This window comes from Myripristis murdjan, chromosome 20, assembly GCF_902150065.1.
Source record: "Myripristis murdjan chromosome 20, fMyrMur1.1, whole genome shotgun sequence".
In the NCBI taxonomy this organism is placed as follows: Eukaryota; Metazoa; Chordata; class Actinopteri; order Holocentriformes; family Holocentridae; genus Myripristis; species Myripristis murdjan.
Genome location: NC_043999.1, coordinates 10,889,855 through 10,906,174, shown reverse-complemented (window position 1 = coordinate 10,906,174; position 16,320 = coordinate 10,889,855).

Here is a 16,320-nt window from a genome sequence, read left to right as displayed (position 1 = left end):
AACCATACAAGGAAAACACTAACATTCATATTTTATTTATTACCAGCATTAATTTAAGCATTTACGTAATTCTTTGCCTCTATTATTACATAAGTTACATCAGTTTGAAAAATGTCTAGCCATATGATGCAAATAATATGGTGAGTAAAGCAGCAGTAGCCTTTCAGTTAAATAAAATGAGCTGATCATTATTTCAATGGAAAAACAGGAGACTCATGCAAACTTTACTTTGGCTCCACAGCCACTTGTAGATCATGCACAAAGCGCTATGCAATAAAAGCAGTGCGCATTTCAGGGAATTTGCACATTGAAAACACTTGGTGTAATTTTTCCGCTTGCAGGTGGGTACTCACCCTTTTTGATCACCCCTTAAAAATCAGCCGAGCCACTCTGGAGAATGTATAAAATGCAGGAGATGTGCCAGGGACAGAGCGAAATCGGTGGTTTGGTTGTCTCGGTGCAGCTTACACAGCTCGTCAAAGTTTGTGGACGCGACTGCATGACCGGGGAGGCGCAGCGGCAGCTTTGCGGAGCCTCGTGCACGCGCATTGATGGAGCGGTGGCGCGCGAGAGGGGATGATAACCTCCCCTACCGCCACCAAGATTACCATCAGCAACACACACAACACACACACACACCCAAATCTGACATGGGAGATGTGACCATAACCCGAGGGCAAACACACACACAGCATCCACTTTGCTCATAAAATCACATGATAGGATGTCAGCTTGGACTACAACTGTTGTGCAGAATTCACAAAGGCAGTCCAGAATCCTGGTATTTGTAGAAAAAAAAAAAGCCTGAGCTCAGTTTATGTAAAATTCATGTGATTTTTTCCCCCCTGTGATGAGAGACAGCTCAGTGGAGATTTGTTCAACTCCCTCTCCCAAGAGCTACCACTGACTCAAAACCTTGAAGCTCTTTATCAACAATCAATGGGTGGCAGACACTGTCATGAGCGCAGTAATTGTCCAGGGATATGATGAGCTCATTTTCTGGCTCTCAGTTGTTAGCACTTCTCCATTTTTTTTTATTTTTTATTTTTTTGAAAGGAGATTGGGCAGTCTACTCCTCTTGGCATTTTCTTTCTCTGCTGAGACCCAGTGGGGAGGCTGAGGGAGGGAGTGCAGGAGACAGATGGATCTGATGGGATTTAATTGGGGTTTAATCATCTCTAGTGTAGTGACAGGCTCTTCACCACTAACACTGGACACAGCACTACATATTTTATGACATTTCTGCTTAACTAGACCCAGTACAGACGAGAGAGAGAGACAGGAACGAAGGGAGAGGAACGAGAGATGACATGTAACAATGATCCCTGGCCAAGGATGTCATGGTTACACATGCAGAATGCAAACCAGCCAATCAGCATCCACCAAGTCACCAGCAGTTCACTTGTAAGGTCATTTTGGAGGTAAAAACTGATAACGATGCACAAAATACAGCAGGCGCTCCCGGTTTTGTTCCTTTTGATTTACATCCCTGATTAGTCTCAGTTTTTAGAGATCAAATAAAGCCCACTGCCTTATAGCTTTCAGAGATCTGAGGAATAACATGAGGTTTGTTTCAGGGTGAATTTTTGCTTCAGTGGGTGCAAAGGAATATATTGTTGGAGGTCACGAGCAGGGACGCTGCCGTAAATTCTGGGGCCCCTGACAAAATGTGACAAACGTAACCGAGAACAGTGCCACCTCTCATCTGAAGAGCCCCTCCAGCTCACTAATGGCACTCCTGGCTGGAGGCCCACAAACTATTATGATGGCCCATGAATTATGTTTAATATATTTAGCTATAGCTACAAAGCCGTTTCCAGGTGAGCAGTCTGGGCACACTAGAGTCCAAACTTTGATTTTGTTTTAGCCAGCAACCAGATATGCGAACAGGCTCTGGTCTCTAGTACCTTTTAATCTTTTGCTCCTCAGGACTACAAGTACATAAAAAGAGTTTAGTATCTCTTTCTATAACTGTATCCATAGATAGCTATAGCTACAACAAAGTTTCTAAAACATATATTTGAAAGTGAATGAATGGAAATCAAGTTTGTGCTGAGAGATACTTTTTTTCTGTTTAACAACTAAGTTTATTAAGACAGTGATTCAAAGTATTGAATGAATTGATCATTATTGAAAGATTGTTGTATCCTGTTTATTCCTCTGAGCAGCCAACCGCTCTCTTCGTCTTACAAAAGACACAAAATATCCTCAAGCTACGCTGATTCAAAGACCGTCTAGAACAAAACAGCGCACTAAACATAGAAGTATACCACTATCTTAGATGTTATTATCAGATGCATTATGGCAACACTTAGTCTGATTTCCAGTTTTGTATCATATGTCCCTGTGAGTTGTCAGTATGTCAGTTGTAGACAAAGCAACCGATGCAGTATTATAGAGCACGAGGAAATAAATAAAAGGATTTCATTTGCTCATTTAGTCCTTAAGGCCTCAGGTACCCATGGATCTATGTGTTTCTGTCACTATATGGCTAAAAAGAGAAAGTGAATGAAGAGCAAACCTTCATTACTGCAGAAAAAGGACTTTAACAAAATCCACTTCCACCTCAAAGCGATGAACGACATCGATCTTGCTTCATGTGGTTTCAGCTGAAAAATGGCTCCTGCCTCGTCATTTCTCCTTGGGGTGTCTCCTTTCACTTGCATTATTTTGCAGGAGTGAGAATTTTGTTTTTTAACACCCTATTAGTTACACTTGAAGTATTTCAAGGTGCAGAAAAGAAGCATAATTACCTTGATTTAACTGTTCCTTTTTTTTTTTTTTTTTTTTTTTTACTTGTGAAACAGATTTGTGTGAGAACAACATTTTATTCAAAGGTGTATTGCTTTTTCCAACTCTGTCAGGGCCGTGACGAACGATCTTAATCCACAGCCATTTATATCCACTGCCGGCAAAATTACAAATTATTACAATTATAAATAATTTATGAGTGCGTTTTAGCCTCCTTTGTGTATTTTGATGGATGATGGACAGAAAAACAAAGTAATGTAATGGATCACCGCTGTTGTGGAGTACAACATGCATCTTTTCAGAGGTTATACGTGTTCGATCACAGAAACTTTTAACGCAAACTGCTCCCATTTGTCTAATAAAAATATACTAGTCAACTTTACACATCATCTGCAAAGTCACGGTTTAGGTGAGGTGAGTTTCTCTGTGTCAGCCTAACCCACTGCTCACTCCTGATTGGTCAAACTAAGGAGCACAAGAATTCATTCATTTCAGCGATTACAAATTCTGACGATTCAACTGCAACGATCTCCTGAAACAAATAACTAGAATGACTTGGCATGAATCGATACAAAATGGTTTGAGTTGCACCATTCAAAAAGTGCAACTTTTTTTATAACGTTTTATTTTGTAGAAAGCGTAATGTTTAAGTAATTCTGAATTTTTTTTTCACATTTCAGAAGCAGATCAGCATTACATTACCGCACTTGTTTATGTAGTGAATATAAAACCAAATCTCTGTTAAGCCAAAGATGCACACCAACATGTTACAGCCATGTCTAGTGTCCCCTTTATTTATATTATTGTTTTTTTCCCCTTCGGTTTAATTGTGTCTTCAAAATCTTGTTTTTATGTCTTATTTAAAGCACTGGGGTTTGCCTTGTGTGCACGGTGCCACACAAATCGACATGCCTTGCCTTACAGTTGGAGCAGCTGGTAAAAACAGTTTCTGTCGAGATGAAAGAAACTGCAGTCATTTGTATACATCTGCCCAGAAATAAAAACAGTAAGAAAGATCCTTTTTCCACCTGATAAATGGAGTTCAGGCTCTGTGTCAGCAACAAAACAGCTGCAGCGCCCTCAAGCCTCTGACCTCTGACCTCGCTGTGAGAGGGCAAGCGCGAGAGATTTACCCTCCGGGGATCAATAAAGGTTCACTAAAGTGTTCATCATTAAACTCCATCCCTCTCAGAGTGAAACCCTGGTGAGCCGAGGCCAAAAACATCTGTGTGTATGTGAATAGAGATAATCATATTTGTGTGGGCACTGCAAGTATATCCACACTCGGATTAAACTGGACTAAAAAGAGGATTATGTTTAAAGTCAGGAGGCCTGTGGCTGTGTGTGGAGCTTTTGGTGTATTAAACTTTGTAGTTATGAAAGTGGTTGCACACATTGGTCCCAACTTAATTCACAAAATGAATGTACCGCTTGAGCCCTGGACCTTCGTCAGGCATAGATCCGGGTCCGTGACTGTCCAGAATTTTTTTTTCTTTTGTTGTCTATTAAACTTCACCATCTCACATGATCTGATGTAACTTTTGTTATTTTGGGGAACTCATCGCTGTTGAAACCTGGAATTACAAAGATGACATCTCACGTCCCTCATTTTGGCATCTCTTCACTGGTCGCCTGTTTGTTTCAGAATATATTTCTCTTTTGCTGATTACTTTTAATGTTTTATGCAAACTTTTGATTCCCTAATAGCCTTGGCACGGCCTGAGGTCTGACAGCTGCTGTGTCCAGACTGGCGACTGCAGGTGACCAGATTTCTGCAAAAAGGGGCAGTTTGCTTCAGGAGCTCAGGCGAGCAGAGTCGGCATCATCTTCTAAATCACTTTGTGCAACTTATCTGCATCGTAAGAGCTTTTATAATTTCTTTTACTCATTTTCATTCTTGTCGTTGTCCTAACAACAACAGGACCAGGATAAAACAAATGAGAGATAAATTAACAACAGACTGTTGTTAATTTGTTTTATCATTATATGGTTTATATTTATTTCACCTTCTTCAGTCTTATTTATTTCACTTCTAATTCATTTGTTTTAGCTCATTATCTCTCTGTTTTATTGCTCTGTCCTATCTTAATTGTGTAGCACTTTGTAACATTGTTTTGAAAAGTGTTATGAATAATGATGATGATTACGACATTATTATGAAGTGAAATCTTTTTTACGTTGTGGCAAATTAAGCAACTGACAGCTTCAAAAAATCCAAAACACTCCAGAAACATTTGGACATCACCAGACCAGCTCCACAAATCTTCAGATCTCATTATAAAACCAAATGCATTTCAGATTATTATTGACTTCAAGTCGAGTGCACACTTAACTTCTGTTATTATTACAGTTTTACATCAACAACAAGAATTTATGCAGTCAAAAGTCCGTGGTCTGGTGAAGAGTTCATCATTCCACGAGGCCAAACCTTGAATTTGAGAGGAACTGATCTCGCAGTTTACCGAAGCACAGGAGCACAGACAACATCCAGAGTTTGCTCATCATTTGCTGTGTGGGGGGCAGCAGACCAGCTAAATATCATCGCAGCTCTGTCTGCCGTCACAGATCTGAAAGGAAAGATGGATGCAATGTTTGCTTTTCATTTGCTTGTGTGAAGGTGTGGGTAGGCCAGAGCGGACTCCCAGGTCTTATTCAGGATGTATGCAATGCAATGCAAGCCCTTGAAATGATATCAGTGGGGTATTGAATGCAGAGTCCGAGGCTATTCCCTTGGTTTTTGTTTGGGACGACTGCTCAGACAGACCAATTAAAATGTAAAGAAGCCATTTGCCAGAGAGAGGCTGTAAAATCGTCTGTTAAATGAGAAAATTCAAGAGTGCCCCTTTGGCTTCCTTGAATTTTTTTTCTCATATTAATTTCTCTCAACAAATGCAGACAGCATTCAGCACGCGAGTGAGTCCCTCATTTTTATGTACAAGCAGTATAATTTCATGGCCATTACCATGCATACTAATTGTTCATAACTTGGCTTAATGCTTAGGGACACTTTTCCAGTTTTGTGCGATTAAAATCAGAATATAATTACAGTCTTCAGTAACTCTCTCCCTTTCTTTTACTGCTCTTTCTGTTCTCACTCTGTTTCTCTCAAAGAGAGAAACTTTGATTGCATTGATGCCTTTGGACTATTCAAGAAAACAACCACTTTTCCCACTTTCTTGATCTTCTGCTTCTCCTCCCGGTGCACATCACCACAAACCGAACATGATAGTTAATCATCATTTCTCTGTGCTGTTTTTTTTTTTTTTTAATATTCACTGTATTCTGCACTGATGAAATAATTAAAGGCAGGAAAACTCAACAACAGTTCAGCTGGCTGTGATGTTTTTGATGGATACAAAAAGCAGCAGAAGTCATCAGGAGATGGAAAATGTCTATTTGACCCCGTGTGAGAAGTCATTGTCCCTTGTGGTTTTCAACAGCAGTAAGAAACTGGTCAACATCTGGAGCCGGTCCAGAGGCGCAGACGGGGAACCTGAATCAAAAGCAGAGCCCAGCTGCTTCACGGTGGAAGTTTTCTCCTCTGAAAAGATGGGATATTGTGCGAGTTAGCGGGCCTCATTCTGGGTTTGTAGGGTTCCACTCAACACCATGTCGGCAGTGATGCTTTTCTATGCTGTTTTGAAAAATCTGGCGACACTTTCCCATCTCTGAAGTCACAATAAAAATCACCAGGTGGAGCATAAACTGCATCCTGCATCCAAACTGATTTACTGCATCCTGCAAATTGAAAACCTGATTCAAAATGTTGTGTAAAAATGTAGATTACAGCTGCAATAATCATAACTGGGTCGAGGGTCAAGGACCTTTTAGACTGAGCTGTCAAAAATGTGGAATAAGCATTTAAAGAACCATTTTTCCTACCTTTTATTGATTTCTGTTCACTCCAATATGATATGAGAATGAACTTTCAGAGACTTCAAACTTTCTTCACACTACTATTCCATCACCGTAATAAAGCCGCCCATGTTAGTTTTCCTAAAAGCAGCAGCACTGTTGTGTTTTGATGACTTGAAATTGGAGTGAACCACTCCCTCCACCAGAGAAAATAGTCCCCGGGGAAACATTTGCTTTACACAGCCAATTATCAGCGCTGTGGTTCCTGGATGTTCACGACTTAACTAGGAGAACGTCATAAAGAGGGTGTTTCAACCAAAAATTCAAATTTGAAACAGGATCTTGTGGTGGGATGCAGGATGATGATGCAGTAGAGCTCCTTCACAAGTATAAAACCTACTGGATATCAGCTGGGGAGTGAAACACACTTTTATTTGGTGGGGTGGTTGGAGGGGCAGAATTGCTCTAAAATTTGTGAGGATTTCATTGGTTGAATTTTGAATGAACACACCATTTTACAGGAAGTAAAGGCAATGGGAGTTAATTTGATGCAGACTTTAATTTGACGGTTGAGTCCACATGATTCTCACAGTCCTCATTGTAATAATCTGAGCTTTAGGATATACAATATGTTTACTAAAGTTTAATGTGATGAAATCAGTGCAGTGTTGTGATTTAATGAGCGTATCTTATGAAACCTACTGAGAAACATACAGACGTGTCAAAGTAGAAAAAGTCCACTTAAGAGTGTATTTGGCACTCTGTGTGGTGTGAAAAGCTCAGAGCACATCCTTCCTGTGAGTGTTATGGGATTCACCTTGGGGTTTCGAAGAGAGTGGGTCAGTCAAGTGGAGTCAGGCACACTTTCTGATCTACGGCCCCGAGCAACAGCTGATCATCTCCCAAAATGCTGAATGTGCACTCCGGGCGACTTGCGCATTTACAATCAATGTCCAAGGGAATGGCCTGCGCCGCACACAAGGCCCACTACATCAAAGATGAAGGGGGGGGAGTTGGAGAATAGAGGGGAGTGGTGCTGAAAAAAAGTTGGACGAGTAGGAAGGAGTGATGGAAGGTTTGAAGAGGGGCCAGGAAAAACGAGGTGCGGGTCCTCCCCGAGCTTTTCATTTTCACACCCAAGGGGTTGCTTATCAGAAAGATGGAGAGAGAGAGAGAGAGGGAGAGAGAGAGAGACAGAGAGAGAAGTGGGGGATCATCAGCCATTTTAAGGGGTTGTTGTGTTTTTCTCCTCACAAAAGACAGAAATTGCATTTTTCTCCCGAGAGACCCAAGAGATACGATCCTTTTCATTTCATTTAATCCATTTTCAAAATTAGTTTACTGGTCCTGTGACTGGATACTGTGTGTGGATTGTACCAACAGAGGACAGTCAGTCACTGATTTCACCCTGATTTATGAGCTCTGTTATGTTTTCCTGGGTGCAAATAATTTATTTACAGACATCAGCAGTGCTCAGACTTCACAGGAGCTAGCTCAAAGTTCAGTTCACACAAATGAACAAATGAACTAGTTCACGTTCATAGTTCACCATTTTGAATTTTGAGATAAATTAAAGTCCTAAAAATGAACTAGTTCACCTTCATTTCCTGTTTTTTTTTTTTTGTTTGTTTGTTTTTTTGTTTTTGTTTTTTTTGAAGAGCTGCTCTGATCTGCTCTTTTTCAGTAGAACCACCTCCATTCACCTCCAGCCTCCAATTTTTGCTGCTGCCGAATTTCCAAACTAAATGAATTTCTGTACTGTATACTATAGAATCACAGACAGAGATTTAAAAGTCAAGAAAAAACAATGCCCAAGTCCAACAATTTACTGCCTTTTGGACTTGGGTGGAGGAAATTAGTGGCTGTGGCCAGATGCTTCACCTCCATGTGTCTTTTCAAATTTGATGTCAATGTGGCGGCTGACATCCTGACTTGTTTTTTCAGACCCAGCGGGCACAATTCTCCAAAAAAAAAAAAAAAAAAAAAAAAAAAAAAAAAAAAAGTGAGGTTTTTCTGTCGGAATCTGCACCGATTTGTTCATACAACTCATTCAAACATTCATGCAGACAGGCTTCAGCAGTGCCCGAAGCTGCGTTGTCTGAACTTGCGTTAGCCATCCTGCATGACTGTTTCCATAAATCCATAGCCTTGGTCTTGCAAGAGCTAATGGCGCTCACATTCATATTTATTAGTAGCAAATGGGTACATTCAGTTCACTGTTTGTTAAAAACATGAATGCATTCAATGCATCCATGTACAACTCTCCACAGTTAGTCACTATCCGCACAGAACTGGGGGAAAATAGACACTAAACATGATCAGTTTAAATGGCTATAAAAAATGAATCTAGTCCTCTGCTTCCCCTGCATTTCTTTGAATTGCCTTGGTATAATTTGTACAATGTAACTAAAATTATATTTGACTTTAACTTGACTTCTTTTTTTTTTTATCACTTTCAACATTAGTTAAAAGAAAAGTCTTAGTATTACACTTTGGCAAATCAGGCCAAACAACACAGCCCTAAAATAAACACGATGTATGATATAAAAAAATAAAATCAAAGCCTCTCAGTGTGAAGTGACTCTCACACCATCAGACATGCTCTCTCTACTGGATGATTTGCCCTTTGGCCAAAAGCTCTTGTTAGTATCACTGGTCAGTTGAGGCTCCCTGCAGACAGCCTTGTTTGCTCTCCAAATGTGTTACATACACGTAAACACACACTCACATTCATGCATAACAAAACTCCTTATTTATTCCGTCAGATATACCTCCGCTGTGTGCTGCAGCGATGGATCGTGTTTCCCAGCCCCTCTGCATCTCGGCCTCGGCGCGTGAAGCCTCTTGCTGTGTCGTTCCCCACTCAGGCACCGGGGGAGCCACTGTCTTTTTTGATGGATGACCGTGACTTAATAAGAAGTGAGGGCTGTCAATCGAATGGATCGATACACACTGTGCTGCAAATCTCAGCAGCTTCACTGACACACATATTTACTATGAGAGCTACAGAAACTAACCGCTCCTTCCACCAGATACACATACATGCAGGCATGAATGTGCATACATATCATACACGCACATACACACAAACACACACAAACAGAGCTCCCCACAGACTTTGGCTTGATTGCTCTGCAAAACAAATGCATCGATGCACATGTCTTTCATAAACATAGGCCAGCACATTGCAGTTAAAGGAACACTTCAGCCAAAATAGAAAAAAAAAAGCTATTTTCCCAGTTACCACTCCTTCAATGTGATATGTGATAGTTTTCATGCTATTTGGTGACGTTTCCAGTCTACTGCATCTCTCCTGTCTACCAGCACCACAATGCAATGGGGCTGGATGGATATTCATTTGTAAAGCTCAGCAGCCACAGCTTTTTCCAATTTTGTTGGTAACAACTTCCCCCCCGAGGAACAGCAGAAAACTGTGTCTAACAAAATACAAACTACTCGTTTCGTTCTGGGTTCTCAGATATTTTTCATGTTCAATGTCATCAGTCCATGATGTTCAACGCACGCCCACTTCGCTTCAATCTTCCTCATTCCTGGTGATTTCATCCAGTCTGCATGAATGTGTATTATAAAGATAAATGTGACGGACAGTTTACTCAGTTGGGACGATGCCTTGATCAAAACACAACATGTCTATTGGCTGTGTTGCATTCTGGTCTGTTGAGGCTGCAGACAGCTGACGGAAATGGTAAATGAAGAAAAAAAAACTAAGTAGAAAGAGGTCTTGCCTTTGATTCTGAGGGACTGACACCAAAAACCCGATGGTTTATATAACTGAACTTCTTTTTCTTCTTCTTCTTTTTAAAATGCCATTACCGACACATTAGAAATATCTCAGCGTGACCTTTGGGTCGCCTCATTATCCGGCCAGTTATTTGCAGCAAGAATTGAGATCCACCACCAAACAACAAAATGGTCCCAGAAACACAAGTCAGTTTTATCTCATAAATAAATCAATGCTTTACAGTGGATTTTTCCTTTAAGGCTCATGGCCCACAGCTGGCTATATATGTATATTCATGTGTGCATGTACTGTGTGACATAATGCTTAATTTAGCAGCATCAGCTGATATAAGACAGACAGGCTGGTATCAGGTGTGTCGCTGCTCTCTATCTGGGCTTTGATGATGACAACAAGCTAGAGAGGAACAGATGGCTAAAAAAAGACCGTGAACATTAGTCACCAATATACATACATATATATATATATATATATATATATATATATATATATATATGTATATACATCCTCCACTGTGCCCACACTCTGTATTATATTATGTCACCATTTTTGCTTTATCATTCTGGCAAACAAGTTAAAACATGGCTCTGATTTCTAGTTTGTGAAAAGGGCATGAATGTAAAGATAAAACATTCACCAGTAGTACAATATGCACAGACATAACCACGACACAAAACTTTATTTTTCAAATGTGATAGTGTTTATCATATCAGTCACACAATGCCACCAATTCTTACCTACATACACTGGACATGTATTTAAAGAGCTCTCCCTCGTGTGCAGATGGGTGCAGATGGAGACGGTGATGTGGTTTGGTGGCTTCGGCTGCATCCGCGTCTCCATGGCCACCACAGACACCAGCCACATCCACACTCACAGGAGCGAGCAAGCCTTAGCACGCTTAATTATTTTACTTACGAAAATAACAAGTGTTGGTTCAGCAGGAATGCATTATAATCTGACTGAATGAATGTAACACCTAAATGACATAATCACAAATAGCCAGCAGGTGTCTGAGCAAATTAAGGCTCATGAGAAAACAAAGCATGAACAGAGCAAATGCAACATGGGATTAACGTTGATTAGTATGGGCGCACTGTAATTACTGCCTGATATTTTGGATACTTAATCATTAGTGCTGTATACTAAATGCTTTGGGAGTAAATGTGTATTTTTAGGATGGTTTATTGTTGAGTTAATCGTAAAAACAAATCGCCTCATCAGATTGATCGACCTGAGGGCTCCCTGTAGAGGTGAGCTGTGAGGCTCCAGGATGTTGATACTGTTTTCCAGTCAGTTAATTACCTTGAGCTGCAGTGGCGCTGGTTTTGTACTTCACATTCTGTAATAGTAGCACTGAGAGTAATAATTGTGCACTAAGCAAAGAGAATAATTGATCCTGAGTCAGCCATTCAGTCCGGTTGAAAGGCTTATTGTGTTAGCACATTAAAAGCGTGGTTTTATTAGGAACACTTTCGATGCAGTGAGGGTGTCGGGGGACTCTGAAGCAAACTCAAGCGGGTTAATTAGCAGAGCCCAAGATGTTGTGTTAATGATGTCTTCATTATTTAAGGTCAGCTAGCTTGAGTTTGTAATTTCCAGGAGAAAACGGTTGCAATTTCAATATAAATTCTCTGTGAAATGACCTCAAAGCTGAGGTAAACAGGTATGTAGAGATAAATATACTGTATTTTTTTTTTTTTTTTTTTTTTTTTGAGTTTTTTTGGAGTTTTTTTTTTATGGTTAAGTTTGTAAATGTGATGGCTCAGGATGGAGTTAGGGTTAGTCCACCTTGCTGAAATTAGGAGAGATATAACTTATAAATTATATTTATAAGATTTTGGATAAGAAAGATAAGAAATACAGCTAATGGCCCAGTTTCCCTACATGGATCTTTTAAAGGAGCAGCTCATCCTAAAATAGAAACAAACAAACAAACACACACACACACAAAAAAAAACTTACTGTAGTGCATTCTATCCATTCAGACAGTTTCTGTGCGATTTGGTGAGGTTTCCAGTCTAACATGATCTTCCCTGCCCCTAATACAATAGGACTGAATGGGTAAATTTGGACTCTGTGGACTTTGTTGAGATAAAACTGTAAAAATACATATATAATAAACTAATCAGTGGCAGTTCTTTCCAAAGTCAATGACATGGATACTCAGCATAATCCACACTACTTGGGGGCAAAGACTTTTGTTGGGAACTATTTCCTGAAGAGCACTGGCAAACTATATTCATCCACTTCTAATTCATGTGGGTGGACATGTGGGTGTTCTTCTGTTTGCGCTCCACAAAACTATACCCATCATTACACTGAAATGCCATGAGACAGGGAAGGTTGGAAAAAGAAAACGACTGGAAACCTCACCAAATCACAGAGAAACTGAAGTGATAGATTACGTCACAGGGTAAGTGGGGAAAATATGTTTTTTTTTATTTAATTTTATTTCATTTTGGGTGAACTGCTCCTTTAAGCATGAATCCAAAAGCGATTCATTGTTTCTCCCGAGGTAAAAATGTGCCGAAAAAAAAAACTGACCACCTGTCGTCCGGTTCAGACTTCCTCTGAGGTGAAGAGTGTCATTTCAGTGCACTCCCGGCCGAATATGCATCACGTCATTTTGCTCACATTCATTTGACAGCTGCCTCTGGGGAACTGCCAGTCGGTGAGTTAGGGAGGCAAACATTAATGTCAGCGAGGGGAGGAGGGGCGTTGGAGGGGGTGTGGATCTCTATTAAGTCCTGTCAGCAGCTCTAAATAATCATAATATAATGTTGTACTGGGGCGCAGTGAGTGCCCGGGTTGGCAACAGCAGTAATGGCTGTAGATCAATACTCAGCTTCATAACCACTAACATCAGAACAGAGTGAGAGGAGAAGCTCATTGATTACCATATGGAAAGAGAGAGTGCACCGTATTTGGTTCAGTGGTGCCTGACTCGGAGTTGAGTAAAATTTGATATAATGGTGGATGATTTCGATTTGTGAAATTTTTTGCACTGATGTATTGGCTTGGCAGCGGTAGAGAAGTTCAATGCCAGCACAAAGTTTTTTGTCAGTCACGGCACACAGAGAAGTCAAGGGAAATAGTTTCTCTAATCTTACAAATTAAAATAAACCCCCAGGTTCTCCTTAATGAAGTACCTTGCACGAACAGGAGTTGTCATGAAGCTCTTCCATGAGCAAATGGAATTCAAATTCAAATGGAAGTCCATCCCACAACATTTAATGCTTTGATTGTGAAGCTCAAAACTCATTAAAAACACAACACAGTTTGTAACTACTCAGCAGGGAAATGCTGCACAAAAAAATGAAAGGAAAATAGTGGGCGCATGAATTATAGACTGGTTTTTGTGCTTATTAATAGTCAAAGAATATGTTGAGTGCTCTTGAGGCAGCCTCGTAAATCAAGCAGTGTTCTGCTTGTTTTGTGTCCTTATGAAACCCGGTCGACAGTGAAAATAAACTGTACTTCCTTAGCAAGCCTACCTGGAGGGTTTGTTACACCAAACTATGTCTTACGCATGACTGGGGGATTAATCAATATTATAATGATACTGTGATGTGAGACTAACTATTGTCTGGGATTTTGGATATCAGTAATATCATAATATGGCATAAATGCTGTCTTTTCTTGGCTTTAAAGGATGCATTACTGTAAAGGGATGCTATTTTGTGAACTTATCAGATGTTCTAGCTGTTCTTTTACTTGCCTCTTACTCCCTCGTTATTATATGCACATTACTAATGACTGTTTATGAAAAATATCTTGTGTATGTGATATTTGATTTTGTCCGTATCGCCCAGTTGTTCGGTATAGGATAAAGCTGTTAGGATGTCACTGTCTTGCTCAAAGACACTTCAGCAGGGCAGATGCTTTCTACAGTGGTGGCTTGAGGCACAGTTTCCCTACTCTCCATATGCCAACCCGCTGCCACTGGAACTGTCCCTGCAGGGCAGTCAGTACAAAACCCAATTTGTGAGCGATTCTGACGTCCTACATGCCCATAACATCCTCATTGAGCCCAATTTATGAAAGTGATAAATCAGACTGAGCGGCTTAAGTACAGGAGCAGAGTCAGAAGCCACACTGAGACAAATTAAGGTGAAGGGACTGTGAAATGTGCAGCAGAGCAGTGACTTTCTCCTGACCTCATGCTTGTGTATCCGTGAGGGCCAGCAAGATGTACCATTTGATCCACATCAGGGATGGACTGTGGAATTGAAGGCACTGGCTCTCTGATGTCACATGTTTGGTGTTGGAGCAGGACTGGAAATGGTCAAATATTAAAGGCACAACTGACTAAAGAACAACCATGAATGTTTAATATAACAGTTCCATTGTTTTCCCTGGTCTGCATTGTGTAACGTGCCTCATCCTCTCTGATAACTGGTTTATACACTGAGGGATTTTGTGAAGGAGTCATGGCAAGAAAGTAAAGAACGTAGAAGATGCAATTAAGATGATATGTGTCTCCTCCAGGATTCAGGGGTGATGGTTTTGAAGGAATCAATGCAAGTATGACTGCAACAGTGACGACAACACCAAAGAGTATTACTGTTAAATCATTCATGCAATGTATAGTGTGCATGCTGTGCATGTATCCTGAACATGACAACACACAGCTTAAGATGAGGCAGTGACAGAATGATGAAATCCAGTGTTTACCTGACGTGAACACAGAATGTAAATTCAGATGCAAGATGCAGAGGACGGTCCACATGCATTATTGAACCATTACTTTAAGGCAGCGGTCCCAAGATAATTCACTTTTGCATGTTTAGTTCTTTTTTTTTTTTTCTGTTTTAGATAATTTTCAAAGGGAGTAGCTGAAATGGCATGCAAAATGTGGATTTTGTATTCACATGTCACAGTGGTTGAGCTCACCAGGTGAAAGGTTGGGAAGTGAGCTTTTAGATCATGTTGATTTATTAATCTTTTATTCAACAGCTGCTGAAAAAGAATAACCTCACACCTCCTGTCAATTACATTTCAAAAGTACACTTTGCACTGGGCAGATTTTAATCTTGTGAGTCTAAGACATCACTAATGACTCGCCTCCATCTTAAAATTGTGCTCATGAATCCAAATCTACACATTTGTCCGTAAAGTGTAACATATATTAATTCTCATCCTCTCATTAGTACCATGTCCTTTCTCCATCAAACTTCCTTTGAAATGCAACAGGTGAATCCAGCTGTTGCTGTGGTTTTCAAGAACCATACATAATGGATCAGATCACACCATGTGCACATCTATAATTTATCCCACCTGCAACCTTCCCAAACTAGTGTCTACTCCTTGTTAAGCAAGTTGATTAGGAATACATCGTTAGAGCAACATCACTATTCCAGACCACAAAGGCAGCACATAGCAACTCCACGGCTGACTGATCTCAGGAGGGGAGAGGGAGAGAGGAAGGAACGACCATTCCCCGGTGAAATAGTCTTTGAAATTACAACAAAAGCATAAAGCCGAGGCCTCCTGGAAATCTCCCAGGCATGGGCCCTACACATCCATTTATTTATTTCCTGAACTGAGAATACAGAGAGGCTGGGGGTGAAACTCTGTCTTGTCACATAATGATGTTCTACTCGTTTTGAACTTCATCTCCTCGGGGTGCTTCCCTGGGCTCATCATCAGCGCTATCATAGTTACTGCAGTGCCACATGAGAGCATAACCAGATTTGGACAATAATTTTTAAATGCTATTGCTGCTCCTGAATTGAAACGTTGAGTTGGGTCATTATGGACATCAAGCAGGTGAAAACCTTAACTGAAAACCTTAACTTCTACCTTCCACTGCTGCAGTCAGGCTTCCTGTTGCATTAATCTGGTGTGACAACAAAGTCAGTCCAAGCACCGACTCATTTTGAAGTCATGACATGATAAACCACAGGAGATGGTGTGACGGCCACAGGACAAAGGACTCAAAGAACTCAGAG